The sequence below is a fragment of the Danio rerio genome, chromosome 17 (genome assembly GCF_052040795.2).
Source record: "Danio rerio strain M-AB ecotype USA chromosome 17, GRCz13ab, whole genome shotgun sequence".
Classification (NCBI taxonomy): domain Eukaryota; kingdom Metazoa; phylum Chordata; class Actinopteri; order Cypriniformes; family Danionidae; genus Danio; species Danio rerio.
This window is the reverse complement of record NC_141037.1, coordinates 43,382,501-43,398,056: the sequence shown is the minus strand read 5'-3', so window position 1 is coordinate 43,398,056 and position 15,556 is coordinate 43,382,501. Positions and strand designations below refer to the sequence as shown.

The following is a 15,556-nucleotide window of genomic DNA, read 5'->3' as shown; positions in this document are numbered from 1 at the left end:
TTTATATAAAAATGAACCTGCACCCAAGCAGGTTTGAGCTACCAGAACTGTTGCTTTGACAGCAAGTCTCAGACGAGTTTTGAAGAACAAAATAATCCTGGATTGTGTCAAATCATCAATATCTAAATCCAGCTAATTTAGTAATCTACGTACAAAGAACTGACCCCAGGCCTGGACCTCTCTCAGTTTCCTCTGCTATTGTTCCTCCTCTTATAGTCCAGAGCTCCTCACGTGGGATTCGAGGCCAATGTGCGGCACAGGTGCTTCTGATTATTCACTAACATACCGGCCTTGTTCCATTACCACGGCTCTCAGCCCTGCCCCCTCGCCACAATGGCCAATTTAGTTAATTCAATTCACCTTTATTGCATGTCTTTGGACTCTAGGGGGAACCAAAGCACCTGGAGTAATCCCACAACAGAATAGGGAGAACATGCAAACTCCACACAGAAATTCCAACTTATCCAGCTGGGAATCGAGCCAGTATCCTTCTTGCTGTAACCATAGTGCTGGCCACTAAGTTGCTCCATGATTTAGTTGTTTTAGAGCAATTTAAGAACAAACAACTATCTATACAGTGGATGGAATTGTCTCAACTCTAGGTGAAAAAGCAATTTCAGTGGTGAATATGATTTAATTCAATGAATAGTTTAAATATTACTACAGCCATAGAATGCTGTATAGCAACAGCCACATGTTGCATAAATACAAAATTTTGGGGAAAAAATTTGCTTTAATTTATAATTATTGTTTAGGTCATGGAAAAAAAGACTGTCCTGTACTATAAGCTAAATGTCAGCGCTGTTGGTCATAACTGGCTGCATAATTACCTCTTGCTGCACTTGTCTGCATGGTGTTCTCCAAAATTAAAATCTGGGCTTTGTTGAGTTGCTGGATATATATTTTTGAGCAACTGCCTTAAGCCCCATTGAGAATTTTTATTGTTTTTGCAACTCTCAGATTACACAATTTGATTTTAAATCTTGACATTTTATGACATAATTGTGGAATATTACACCTTGCTTTCAATCAATCATTGTGTTACTTCTAAAATGTTCATTTTGTAAGCAAGACGCAGGATAATTGTATGTATTTGTTGCAAAAAAAAAAAAAAAAAAAAAAAGTCTATCAATAGATTCCCTACAGATGTTTCTGTTTCCCCTAAATATGTACAGTCAGCAACAGGCGTTGTGGATGATGGAGAATAAAATTCAACATACTATGCTTTCTGTGTTAATGTTGTTAAGTGTGGCAAACATGAAATTGGTTGTCATGCTCTACAGAATACATTGAATGTTGCAATCTGACATCTATTTGTTGTTTATGTTCCCAGCAACATTCTACTTCAAGCAAATTGTGCTGAAAAAAAAGTGTAATCTTAATATGGCTAAATCGCTGTAGGTATTACACTGCTTACTGTGTAAGGTTTTTTAGTTTACCACATTGACCTGTCACTACAACTTGCCTTTTATTTAGTCAATGCTGACTGAATGATTACATCAATTCTAAACGGGTAAGAGAGGTAGCTGTTGTCTGACAGCTGTCACTCAAGGTAGGCCACCACTTATTCTCTAAGGGGCCAACGGGTTTATCTGCTACTATCACAAATTGCTTTATCGCCATTGCCTGCATTTTTGATTAACTCTGTCCAAGATTTACTTAACCTTGACTGTAAGTGTATAAACCTTGGATTGTGTTGGATTAGTAGCAGATGCTCAGCACAATGAGCTTCACCTCTTAAGCAAGCTCAGAAACTTTCCAAAATTATTATACATGTCTATTTATGACGCTAGTAGTTGACTCTATAAATAAATAATCTGTATTTACTTTATTTGGAAGGTTCGTGAATATTAATGAGCTCTGCTCTGATGGTCCTGCAGCATTAACATCAGTTGTTGATGTTTATACAACATGCTGTACTCTGACATTTTTGCATTATAATTCATTCCTTTTTTATATTTTTGTCATTATAATGATCTGTGATGGGATGAGGTCACATGTGCCTGTTGCAAGCCCAGAGCTCCTTAATGTTCTGTTTTTAAAATAAAAGTCATGCATACATAGTTGATGCACTATGAGTACGTTAACATGGGCATCAATAATCTGAATTGAACACAATTAAGACAATTCTCTGATTAAGAGTCCTCCATTTAAATAGTATTTTTTATTATTATTATTTATTTGTTTTTATTTTTTTATTGAAGTGGCATATTTCTATTTTAGTCCTTTAAATAGGAATACTTCACATTTAATTCAATTTCTGTTGAGTTTGATTATGACCAAGATTAAGGTCATCAAAAATCATTGTTTACATGGTATACCCTTAATCACAGTGCTGTCTTAATCGTATCAAAGTGGAGTATTGGTGTCAATGTAACTCGTCTTGTAATGTAAATGTCTTACTCTATGGTGAGTTAAATTTAGCACACAATGAAACTTTCTTGATTATTATGTATCCCTGTTGTTATCTAAGGAAACATTGTGGCCAATCAAATGGTCCTGGGGCACACATATTAATGATCCTGAGTGAGTTTTGTAAAGCCTACACTGCAAAAAAATGATTTTATTACTTAGACTTTTTATCTTCTTTCTAATCCAAATATCTAAAAATTATTATATCAAGAAGCACATTCTAGTCTAGCAAAACAACATATTATCTTGTTTTCAGAAAAAATATGCCAATATTAAGTGTTTTTTTTCCCTTAAAACAAGCAAATAATCTTGTTTTTCCTTTTGACATAAGATTATTTTGCTTATCCCCTTGGCAAATTATTTTGCTTGTTTTGTGGGAAAAACTCACAAAATATTGGCATATTTCTAAAAAACAAGACAATGTTTTGCTTGTCTAGAAAATTCTTCTTGATTTAATATTTTTTTTTCAGATATTTGGAGTAAAAACAAGACAAAAAATCTAAGCAAAAAATTATTTATATTCTAGTTCACACTATAGGATTTTAAGCCCGATTTGAGCCCGATTAGAAAGTTAACAAGCTCACCGACAGATGGAGTTGTGATCTGGAAAAAACCCAGGGGTGCTTGATGCTCAGCAGTCTTTATGCATGAACTTCTAAACAACTCATCAAAGAGGCTTGCTGACACGTTGCCAACTCCTCACAGATGTAAATCCAATATCTAGCTTGCTGAATATTCCAGAACAGTCGGCCGACTTGACCCCACGTGTGGTCAGATGTAGTCATGAGCTGCAGCCAATAAGAGAGCATGTCAGCAATGAGCTAAATTGATCACAGGAGGTTAACACTAAATGTCTATGGTTGGCCAGAATGGCCATCGATGCACTCGTTTCATTCTGTGTATTAGAACTATGATACTGGTCATTCTGACTGTTTTCATAAAATACATGATATTGTCACATCATATTTACATTCAATGCTTCTATTGAGATATTAAAATGAAGTTTTGAATGTCTGTCATCATATGTTATGACACCATTACCCTAAAAATATATTTTTGGTAAAACTGCCTATAAATATGTAATTAAAATACTAGAACACGCGCAAAGGTCTGGACCCCACTTTTATTTTCACTTTAAAACAGGAGCTATATTGGCGGCACAGAATATGCTGTTTTGGAAGATATATCTATCAGAAAGTTATGTTTACGTTAACAGGAAGTTGCTAGGCAGAAAAGCATGCATATTTAAAGTCACTGAAAAAAAGTAGCAGACATGCATGCAGTCATGTTGACCAATATGGTAATTAAACGTAGAAATGCTCCGTTCTTTGTGGTTTTGTAATTAAAAAAAATAAATAAATAACAGCAATGCTGGAAAGAAATACACAAATATTTATGAAGCATCAGTGTGTTATAGATATGTTAGTTTTATTTCAAAGAGGTATTAAATTACAAACATTAAAAATGCTCTGACTGCCTTGGTAGTTCTAATGTTAAAGCCACATCTATCTGCTTGAACCTTGCAGATCGATTGATCCACTGAAGCATCAGCTGACTGACAATGATTTTAAATTCTCCCTTGAAAGCTTGAAATGCTGTGATGTCATCAGCACACAAGCAGCCAATAGTGTCTTTTTCTGATGATTTCTCTCACAAAATTTCGTTGGCTGTGGTTTGGTAGCTTGACTGAGCTATTAATGAGTTGTTGTCAGATTATATATTGTGTGACTAGGGTTGTGCCATTTTCTATCAACGATGGCCGAAAGACAACATGATGCTGAGCTGGCATCGCCGATCCTTGGTCCCATCTCCTGTCGCAAACCTGCTCGCGAAAAATACACACTCTCACCGTGTTTACACTAATAGTCTTCATTTTAAAATGCCATTTTTGAACGAACATCCACACTGTGTTTTACATAGAATTTCGGAACAGCCATCTGTCCGCCGAAAATGCACATCATGTGACCACACACACACTGTCATGCACTCGTCTCAGCTCCAGAGAGCAGTGCACGTTGGACAGTTTATCAAGGATGTACGGACTTTTGAATCTATCAGGTAACGTGCCACAGCATCAGTACACTGCTTTCTCCCTGGCTATAATGCTTGTATAGTGCTGTTGGTCTTGGACCTTTTTTACTGACAAAGTTTCTTCACTGACAAAGTTCGCCATTATAACGACACATATTATCAAGGATGTACCGAAGGATCGCTTCTCACTATAGTTGTTAAATGTGATTTTTAATCATTCTTGTCTCCATCTAACAACTCTTCTGTCTTTTGAATCTATCAGGTAACGTGTCACAGCATCAGTACACTGCTTCACTCCTTGGCTATCATGCTTGTACTTAGTAATTTTAGTGAAAACCTTAGATACTGTTGGTTGGTTGTTGACACTGATCACTCTGCCTATTCATGCCAGAGTCCCATGGAAAAAGTGATTGACAGGTGGTAATTTGTGTTTAACTGATTTATGATTATGTGATTATGTTCATGGGTAAAGCTAAGACCATGCAGGTCAGGTAGTTGAAAGGGTAGGCTACAAATAATTAATTCATTATGAATTAATTGAATATTTATAAATAATTAATTCACCTCCGCCTGTGACGACGATGCCATCGTCCATCGCAATGTTTCACATTAGGCATCGTACGATGCCAAATTGGTCAACATTGCCCAATCCTATGTGTGACACCCCTTTTGTGGATCATTTACGTAGTGTCACATTGTGTGAACATCACAGCAATTAAAAGACACAAAATCAAGTCATGTAGTGTGAATGGCACAACGATCTGCCGATGTTTAAAGTCACGTAGTGTGAACTAGGCTTAACGGTAACAGATGGATGCTGACAATAGAGTTGAGGATTCACGTGCAGTACTTTATTACACAATGGTCAGGCAAACAATGGAGCAAATGGTAACATACAGGGAAATCCAGAAGCATAGTCGGATAACAGGCAAATGGTCGATGCAGGATAAAGAACAAAAAAAAGGTGAGGGTCAAAACACTGAGAAAGTAAACACAGAAAACACTTTGTAATGTTACAGGGTATGTACCAACAAGACTCAGCAATGTCTGTGAGTGTGTGTGCTGTTAATATTGTACATGTAATCCATCTTAAGTAGCTTCCAGTTGTGTGTCTGTGTAATCAATGGAGAACAGGGACAGGTGTGTGTGTGTGTGTGTGGTGCCTAAAGGGAGCTGTATTTCATATGGTGGCAGAAATGTAGTCCAAGTGAAAGTGAATGTTTCCAGCAATCTATAAAGTTTAGATCGCTGGTGATCGTGACAGTAAGAGCTGGTGTCTTTTTTTTTTTTTTTTTTTTATTCAAGCAAAAGTATAGAAAGTATATAAAGGTGAAAATGCTGTTTAAGCCCCATAGTATGACATTTGCATTTGTAACCCTCCGGTCCTATACCACCTTCTTGCTGCAAGCTGGGATCAAACATGGGAGGGTGATGCTCTAATGAAGAGGCTAAAGACTGGCGTCTAACATCTGTCGATAGAGCACCTTTTGAGATCTGAGGCTTCTCTAGTTTGCTTTCCTTACACATGTACTGGACTTTTTAATATTCAACTATGCCTAGATATACACAGATACCCATGTTATGGCAACTTGAAAACTATCGACATGCTAATAGATGTAAATGGCTGGGTAGTTACATGGTTGTACATATGTTTCTGATAAAATTGCTGAAGCTTGTTGCAAATTTGAGAGCAGGAAAAACAAATCAAGACAGAAGCAAGACAGAATCAGTCAATATGAATGACATGAAATGAGTGTGTAAGTAAGCGGAGTAAAAGTTAATCTTTGTTAAAACAAATACAGATTCATTAGCAGTCTTCTTTCTTTCTTTCTTTCTTTCTTTCTTTCTTTCTTTCTTTCTTTCTTTCTTTCACCCTTCAAACTTACAATACTTCAGTCAAATCACCCTCTGAAATCCAGCCACTGGTCCTTTCCTTAACAAACTGACCCCTCAAAAACCTCTGCAGAAGTGTGTTAAGAGCCAGCACAACTGTAGCCTTGAACAAGACACTTAACTGTAGGTTGCTCAAGGGGGAACTGTCCCTGTGGAGAGTTCATGGTTCTGTTACATGCCGACAACATGTTTAGGTTGTGGCTATAAATTACATCAGGTGCGTGTCAAGAATAAACATTCCATTTTTATTTCCGTGCAGAAGCATTGCATGTCTCTCTTAAATGCTTCATTGTGATTGGTCAGTCATGACATTTGAAGGTCATTTATTTTTCGACAATGGCTGTAGGTAATAGCAATAGCAAATATTATTATTATTTTTTTTATGTATCTTGTACTTGTATCACACTTGAGATATGTTCCTCTTCATTAAATTCAAATGCAACTGGAGCCATGTTATTTTTTTTTCAACTGTATAATTTACTTAGGGTTTTGGGGTTAATAGTATATATATATATATATATATATATATATATATATATATATATATATATATATATATATATATATATATATATATATATATATATATATACCTGCCTATCTTGAAGATAATAACTGTTCATTAGTAGTTATAATAATAGAATTAGCATCTAATTCTACCCAAAACCTTAACACAACATCTACCTTACTAATTATTAATCAATGGCTATTCAGTAGTTTAGCAAGCTAATAGTGTTAGTTTATTGTTTGTTAATGCCATGAATTGTGATCTAAACTAACGAGTTAGCCTATGTTTATAACCTATATTATAAATGATTTCTTTAAAAATTGTATTTTTGTAAAAAAGCTGTGTGGTAGGTGGACTGTATACTATCCACTTTATTTTAATGTGTATTTGTTATACATCTTCTATGTACGCGCTGAAGTAATTATAAATAATGGTGCATAATTGCATGCAACTTACCCTTAACAGTAAGTACTACCACTAAACACAATTGTTCTAAACTATTTAGAAATTAATTCTAATCATATAGTAAATACATGTAATTAATGTAAAATTGATGTAATATAATTGATGAAATATTATTTAGTAGTTAAATGCACTATAACAAGGGCTTAAAAAAAAAAAAAAAGTGCAACTTTAAACCTAAGCTAGTAACTTTCATCAAAGAAGCGACTTCTCTTTGGCCTCCAGATGACCCAAAATGGGATTAATGTCTTCAAGCTTCTGGATGCACATTTTCCTTTTTGTCTTAATGTTTGCTTTGCTTATGCTGTTGTGTTCTGGCCATTGTGATTTTTTTCAACATTTGCAGTCTTGTTACAAGATGTAAGGATGCAGATAAGTCATCCTCATTAATAAAACAAGCAGAGAGCAGAACTGCAGTACAAACCAGCAAGCCTGTGCTTAAAACTGGGACATTACAGTATTGTACAGTAACTAGCTTACCTATTAGTCTTTAAGTACTCTCTGCATACCATAGCACTTTTAGTAGTCACCTTGAGATAACTCAGGTGGGTTTAAATGCACAGCTTGATTTGTAGTCGTATAAAAATGAAAATGTATGCACATTTTACTCTTTGGTTTTTGTTAAACACAATATATATATATATATATATATATATATATATATATATATATATATATATATATATATATATATATATTAGATATGTGCTAGAAATGTGAGAAAAAATAAAGAGAGGGATTTATAATTCAGTTGGCTAATAATTGTAACTTCAACTATATAAATATATACATTTCTAGCACATTTCTAATCATGATAGTATTAATAACTAATTTCTAATAACTGATGTATTTTATCTTTGTTATGATGACAGTAAATAATATTTTACTGGATGTTTTTCAAGACACTTCTATACAGCTTAAAGTGACATTTAAAGGCTTATCTAGGTTAATTAGGTTAAATAGGCATGTTAGGTTAATTAGGCAAGTTATTGTATGATGGTTTGTTCTGTAGACTGTCGAAAAAATATGGCTTAAATGGGGCCAATAATTTTGACCTGAAAATGGTTTAAAAAAAAAAATGCTTTTATTCCAGACGATATATATATATATATATGTTTAAATGGAGATGGTGGTGGTGATGATGATGATGTGAATTATAATCACTATAGTGGTATTATTAGTAGTAGTATTTATTTACTTATTTATTTTTTAATGAATGAATGAATTCAACTCAGGCTCATTTTGAACAATGTACCCCGATATATGTTTCATATATAGAAAGCACCAAATACTTTCCAGGAGGAATTTTTTTTTTTTTGCTGTTTTTTTGTTTTGTTTTTTTTTCTAATCCACCAGAGGCCGTTGTGTACGCTTTTTCAGCTCTCACATTTCTCTCAGGAATGCCTTCACGCCTGTACCCCCACCCACCCTTTCCCTAAACCCAACCGATAGTGCTTTAAAAAGCACAAATTGACCAGTGCCCACCCACAAAAGCAATCCAGAAAAAGAATAGCCACCTGATTTTTACCTCGTTTTCAGATTTGACCACATTCTCACTTACTTGTTTATTTATTTTTTGGCTTTAGTTTTATCTTATCGGCTTTCTGAAACCATTCTTTACTGGATTCAAACCCCATTGTTGTTGTCAACTCCTCTCTGTATTTCAAATCCGCTGACGTACACTGCAAGCCACTGGACAAACTGGTAACAGAGGGAAAGCCGTCCATACAGATGGAAGCCATTCTACATAATTTGGGATCTCCAGAAATATATATAGGGCTTGGTTTTCAGAATAAGCCTATGTTGCATGAATTTATGAATTTAACACATACTACTAAAATATTATTAGGATGTATACAGCACATAATAATGTCCTATCAAGCATGACCATACTATAGATCCCTAATCCTCCCTCAGTACTTAAAAAATCACCCCTATACATTTCTTTTTCCTTTTGTACATTTCATTTCTATCACGTTTCCAGCAATCTCTGACTCAGCAGAATGACTAATCCATCCAAAAGTCCTTAGTCATACCTCAACAGGGTATTATCTCTTATTACTTTGAGATTGCTCTGTTTTTGTGGGATAATTATTTCCTTGGTAATTAATCACTCGCAGAGAAAACAATTCCCTTCATTTTAATTCCTCTCCAATAGTGCACTCATCAGTTAAACAACTCGGGAAGGAACAATCAAAAAAAAAGTAGGCCACCACTGATTTTTATTTATTTATTTATTTCCTTTTTTTTCTTCACAGCAGTGCACACAATGCCAAATTCCCCAGGAGAAGCAGCATTGATCTACTGAAAGCTGCGTAAGTTTTCTATCCCAGGGAATCAGTGTGACAAAAAGCATCAGTGTGAGACTAATGCACCAGAAATGCCACCGTTGCCGCCCAGTGTTTTTGTGGGAACCTTTGTTTGCTGATACTGAGCTCCAATAAAGCAGGGGTTACTCCTGGATACAGATGAGAATTAGAGACTAAAGTTATCGTTTCTGTTGCGAACAGGTCATGGCAGATTTCTGAATGTGCACTTGGCGTGTCAGCCATTTTTAGTCGTCTTCTATGCATAATGCTCTCTATGAATATATTCATGTTACACCTTCTTAGACAAAAGGCCTACTCAAGCTTGCTATTTTTGTTGCTTAACTGCCAGGATACAAAGGCTTTGGAGAAATTACTTTACATAGGGGTGTTTATAATTTGACCTATATACTGAGATTTTTTATATAATTGTTTTTGCGTGAACTGATGACATGTGGTTTTTACTGGGGTGTAGTCATTAAAGGAACAAAAGGTAGCCTTCAATTTTGTCCAGGCCTGTTTTATTCATTTACTGTTTAAAATGCTTTGGTTTACCACAATTCTTAGGAATGGTCGGATTTTCAATAATTTATTTTCACACCTAGAATATGTGTGCTACCCAAATAATATGTCTTTGACAACAGGTTTTTCAAGCCAAGTGGTCTAGAGATATCTGCAGATTTTTAGCCCCTCATTGTGTCAATATATTTACATGTGAAAACGTATATTTATTAAATTTTGAAATTGAGTTAACTAATATTTTGTGATATAATAATAGAAATGTTAAATTATTAATTTGGTTTATATACAATACAGTTTGTAAAGCAATATTTTTTTGTCTTTTAGTAGATATATTATACAAGAGACATGCTTTGATTACCAAATAAGTGGATCTTATTGGATTTGCATTGTAAACATTAAATAAAAGTTAAAAAATTATTATTTTTATATCATACTGTATATAGTTTCAGTTATGATACTCACAAAATCATTCCACATAAATCCGGATATTTTTCACAAAATTCTCAGCAGAAATTGCAAAAAATGTCTGCAGATGCTGTTAGGCCCTAGTAAAAAGTACTATATTTGCAATTAAGAGGCTTTACTGGTTACAAAAAAAAAATAAATAAAAAAAACAACAACAACACAAGCACTAGTGACTAATGTGCTAACTATTTTATTTAGATATAAACAAGTTTTTTATGCCTAGAGAGTTTGGTTCTCTAACTATGGATTAAACATTAAGTTAATTAAGAAAATGTTACATTAAGAAAATGTTTTTATCAAATGTTGTGAAGTGTTGTGAGATCTTAACCAGGCTGGTTTTGTTTGATTTTGTAAATACATAACATGCGCTGCAACCCAGAGTATTGTTTTATACAACAGGCCTTTGCAGTCTTGAATGAAACAACCACCTAGTGCACCAATAATACTCTTGTTCATTATCTTCTCGATTATCACAATGACACACAACCGAACATGCAAATCTATGGATTTGCTTGTCCCTTATTATTGAATTCTGTGTCCTCAAGCATCTGCACTGATAATTATATACTATAGCATCTTTCCCTTGGGTCTGTCTGTCTTTGCATAAACAAACAATTTGTGCGACGGAAATACACGTGACTCACAAATGAACAAGTGCAGCTGTTGTAGATGCCGAACGTGTTTTTGTTTGTGCAGCACAGCCTCAATTAAGGAGCAGGGGTGCTGAGACCTTTGGTTGAAAGCATCTCATTTGTGATCGTCTCAATGAAGTGCGAGGAACATTCTATATAGAGACAACGGCAATTACATTCCTCTCCTGGTATTTTAAGATGCCAAAGGTGATGCTTTTTAGCATGCTGCTATATTTTTAGGTGGCATAAAGTCAAATGGTGTCTTCTGCATTTAACCCGTCCATGTTAGTGCATACACAGACAGACTTGTGCTGCCATCTTTATGGGGACTTCCCATTTTATACTGAACAGTCTATATATTTGATCCTCATATCTTAATCTCAATGCTTACAAGAAACAATCAGGATTTTTACATTTTAAAATACTTCATTATGTGTGACTTATGAGCCGTCTTCCACATTAGCCTAGATTATCACTATACAATACTGTTAATTTTCATACATTAACACTATTCATGTTGTTTTCACACAATAGTGAGTCAATTAACATGTTTCTGTCATGTTCATTTTATTTTCGCACAAGTTTATCCCACAGCAAAATCATGGATTTTTTCTCTCTCTCAAATGCTTAAACACAGCACGACAGAAAAGAAAATGTCATGTTGCAAACTTGAAATAAAGGTTAAAGCAATAACTTTTTACTTTTTATTTATCCTGTTTCTGAACATCAGCTGATAATAATTATTTTAATTTCTCATAATGAGGAATTGCTCATTTCTCCTTTTTCTTCATCTGTACTCTTCATTCTTTAGTTCAGCAGGGATCTTTTTCCTGGATTTTTCCTGAATATATATATATATATATATATAAGTAGCACAAGTAGCAGTGTGATATGGCAGTATATCAACACTGGTGGGAGACGTGCTTTGGCGTCCACACTAGTGCTGATATACAGCCATATCGTACTGCTACAAGTGTGATATTGCACTTATACAACAGTTTGACGGCATAATCATTTATATAAAAAAGAAAAACAAACACGGAGAGTCTAAAAACCCCTGTTGTATTAGAAACTACTTTCTTCCACCTTTCATTCACATCTGCAGCTGATGGCAGAACAGCGGAAGCTGTTACTAATTTACCAATGTCACTTTAGAGCTAGTGTTTGAATGATTTTCTATAGAGTAATTTCTAAAGTGATGATAAAACAGGTGCTTTTGCTCACATTTTAAGATTATAAGGGTGAATGTGACATGAAGTGAAGTTTCATAAACCAATTTCGAGAGGAGCAGGTGATATGATTGAGCACTGCTGGCCACTCATCTGTAATCAGTAATAATCCAATCAGAGTGATCTTAGCTTACTATAAATGGATCACTTTCTCCTTATTGCTCTATCTTCATTTTGGAAGAATCCCCCCTTCCACCCCGTCTCCTCCTTTTTCTCCCCTTTCTAAAGGGGGAGCTATCGAGACCTACTTGATCTCGGATCCCCTGATATGCCTATTGACCGGGCGGGAGCCCTGGGCTCAAATATCTCTAAGCTCAGGATTCTCTCCTGAGACAGCATGCCAAACCTGCTTTAAATGTCAAGTAAATCTTGTGGATGGGAACTCTTGAAATGCCATTCGTCTATAGAGATATCTCCCTACAGTCTATTACAGTCTACAGTATTTCTCTGTTGTCGTTGTCGTTGCCATTGTGACGGGTGCCAGGTGTCCCAGCGTTAACCTGGAAACTTTGAGGAATAAAAAAAATGCGACAAACTATTTCGCTCTTTCTATTGGCCTTTATCCAGTTTCTTATTCACAGCTTTTTATTGACGCTATCTGGTCCCATCTCTGCAAAACATCCACACACACATTCACACACACTATGGACAATTTAGCCTACCCAATTCACCTGTACCGCATGTCTTTGGACTGTGGGGGAAACCGGAGCACCCGGAGGAAACCCGCACGAACGCAGGGAGAACATGCAAACTCTACACAGAAACACCAACTGAGCCGAGGCTCGAATCAGCGACCCAGCCACCTTCTTGCTGTGAGGTCGACACCACTACCTACTGCGCCACTGCCTTGCCCTATATCTCAAAATAATTCAGACTGCAGATAGAACTTGTCTGCTTCTTGAATCTGATTGGCTTATAGCCATAGAATAATCTACAATATCAGCACTCGTACAGCTTCTCCACTCTTGTGTATTACTCTTCCCACATAGAGTCACAGCTCAACAAATGTACTACACTTTGACAAATATGGCTGCTGTTGGACAACATAATGTATTTTTGTTGCCATTTTAAGCGAGAATGTAGTTGTTTAGTTTGCAACTATGCAGTTTATTTATAAGGATAGTGCTTATTTCAAATATTTATAATTTTGAAGATGCAGGCTATCATTGAGCTGAGCAAAGAGGGTTCATGTTCCACCACAAGATGGCAAAAGAGACGCATGATAAGTGGGGTGGAATAACTCAGCATAATTCAAAGTATAGCTGATCAAATCATTATAAAACTGGTGACTCTCTACGTTGATCTCTCTCTTTTGTATGTTGTAGTGCTGTATTTATACCATAGTAAATATAGTAATGTTTGCTTTCCATGTTTTCTTGTCCTTTGACTTTTTCTGAGGTAATTATTGTGATCTCCCAATTGCAACATAGAATTCAAAATTTCTGTAGACTGATGGCATTTCATGCCGTTCAGCCTTATATTCTTACAATATGAGCAAAATCATCTGTTTTGTCATTACTTTAGATATTATGTTACAGAATCGTTCAAACGCCAGCTCTAAAATTACGTTGGTGAATTAGAAATGCGTTCTGCTGTTCTGAACAACTGCAGATGTTAATGAATATCGGAAGAAACAAAAGGATTTTTGAGACTCTCTATATTTAATTTTCTTTTTTATATACACAATGCTGTTGAACTGTTGCACAAACGTAATATCACACTCATAGCAGTATGATATGCCTGTATAGGGCTGGACAATAATTCAATATCAATATATATCGCAATAGAATTATTTTCAATAACGGTGATATGAGTTTTAAACTCATTTCCGGTATTTCAATATAAATTTACTTATATTTATAAGTTACTTATACTTATATTAACTTTACTTATACTTATACTTATATTACTATATTATTATTATTATATTATTATAATTATATTATATAATTATATATACTTATACTATTATATATATATATATATATATATATATATATATATATATATATATATATATATATATATATATATATATATATATATGTGTGTGTGTGTGTGTGTGTACCGAACAAATTTTAGCATTGCATCAGCTAAGGCACCTAAATGTTATTTACAGTAAATTACCCTACTGCAATTTTATGATGTTAAAGGGTGTAGTACATTCACAAAGAAAATGTGACAAAATAACATTTAGGTGCCTTAGCTGATGTGTACTGTATGCTTATGACCAGAGATATTGCCTATTTCTGCTTTGTATGTATCGTATAGTTAGAGCTATAGTAGGCTTGTTACCTGTAGTAAATCAGTCTGGCCTCCAACCATATACTGGAATCTTCTAGAAAAACTTATTTCTGCTTTGGGATAGAGTGCATTTTGGTTCTGTCAATGTAATTTGCAGATGATCCCTAAAACTGTGTGCGCGAATGTCTGGCCAATATCAAACCTAAAACCAACATTACTGAGCTAGAAGGTGATTGGTTTTCTTAAGTATTTCCCAGTTCAGGCTTATGGGCTTGTCCAGCTTCACAAAGCAGCTGAAGAACAGACTTCATCATGTTTATGCTTCCATATGTCCCAAAAAGTCCTAACTGCCGCATTGGCCGCCATAAGTGGGCGTGGCCAGGCCAGAATGCATTTTCAATTTCACATCGGCTTTTATTTGTCACAATGTAAAAATGGAAATGGATTCTTTTTTTTTTTTTTTTTCATTTTCATTTTGCAGCAAACCTTGCACATATGTCTTGGAAAGTGCTAACTGAAATACAGAAATACATTGTCATTTAACATATTGCATTATCATTTTGTGTATTACATTTCAAAATGAATTTTGCTACACAAATCCCACGATGTTATGCTGCAAATGTAATCCTGCGTTTCCTAGACATGAGTGTAAATGCATTTAGGACAAATAACATTTAAATGATCATTTTGCTACAGTTTCTGCTTGTACTTTATACATATCAAATTCCAGTTTGTGTATTGCATTTTCAATTTAATTTGCAACTTATAAAGCATTAAACTGTGAATACAATTTAAATATTAAAACTGTGTTTGAAATGAGAAATGCAAATTATGTAGTTTAATTTTCATTTT

The 15,556-nt window shown here is 34.8% G+C and overlaps 1 protein-coding gene across 6 annotated transcripts in view; it reads left to right on the top strand.

The window, feature by feature from the left end:
• LOC797812 overlaps positions 1-15,556 on the top strand; it is a 299,215-nt gene that overhangs the window by 214,083 nt on the left and 69,576 nt on the right. For 3 of the 6 annotated variants that reach the window (XR_015513702.1, XM_087290925.1, XM_087290927.1), the window contains one exon: positions 9,565-9,621. The exons of the other annotated variants lie outside the window; for them this stretch is intronic. The gene's annotated coding sequence lies outside the window, so the exon portion shown is untranslated. The remainder of the gene's footprint in view (positions 1-9,564; positions 9,622-15,556) is intronic. 6 annotated transcript variants of the gene reach the window in all.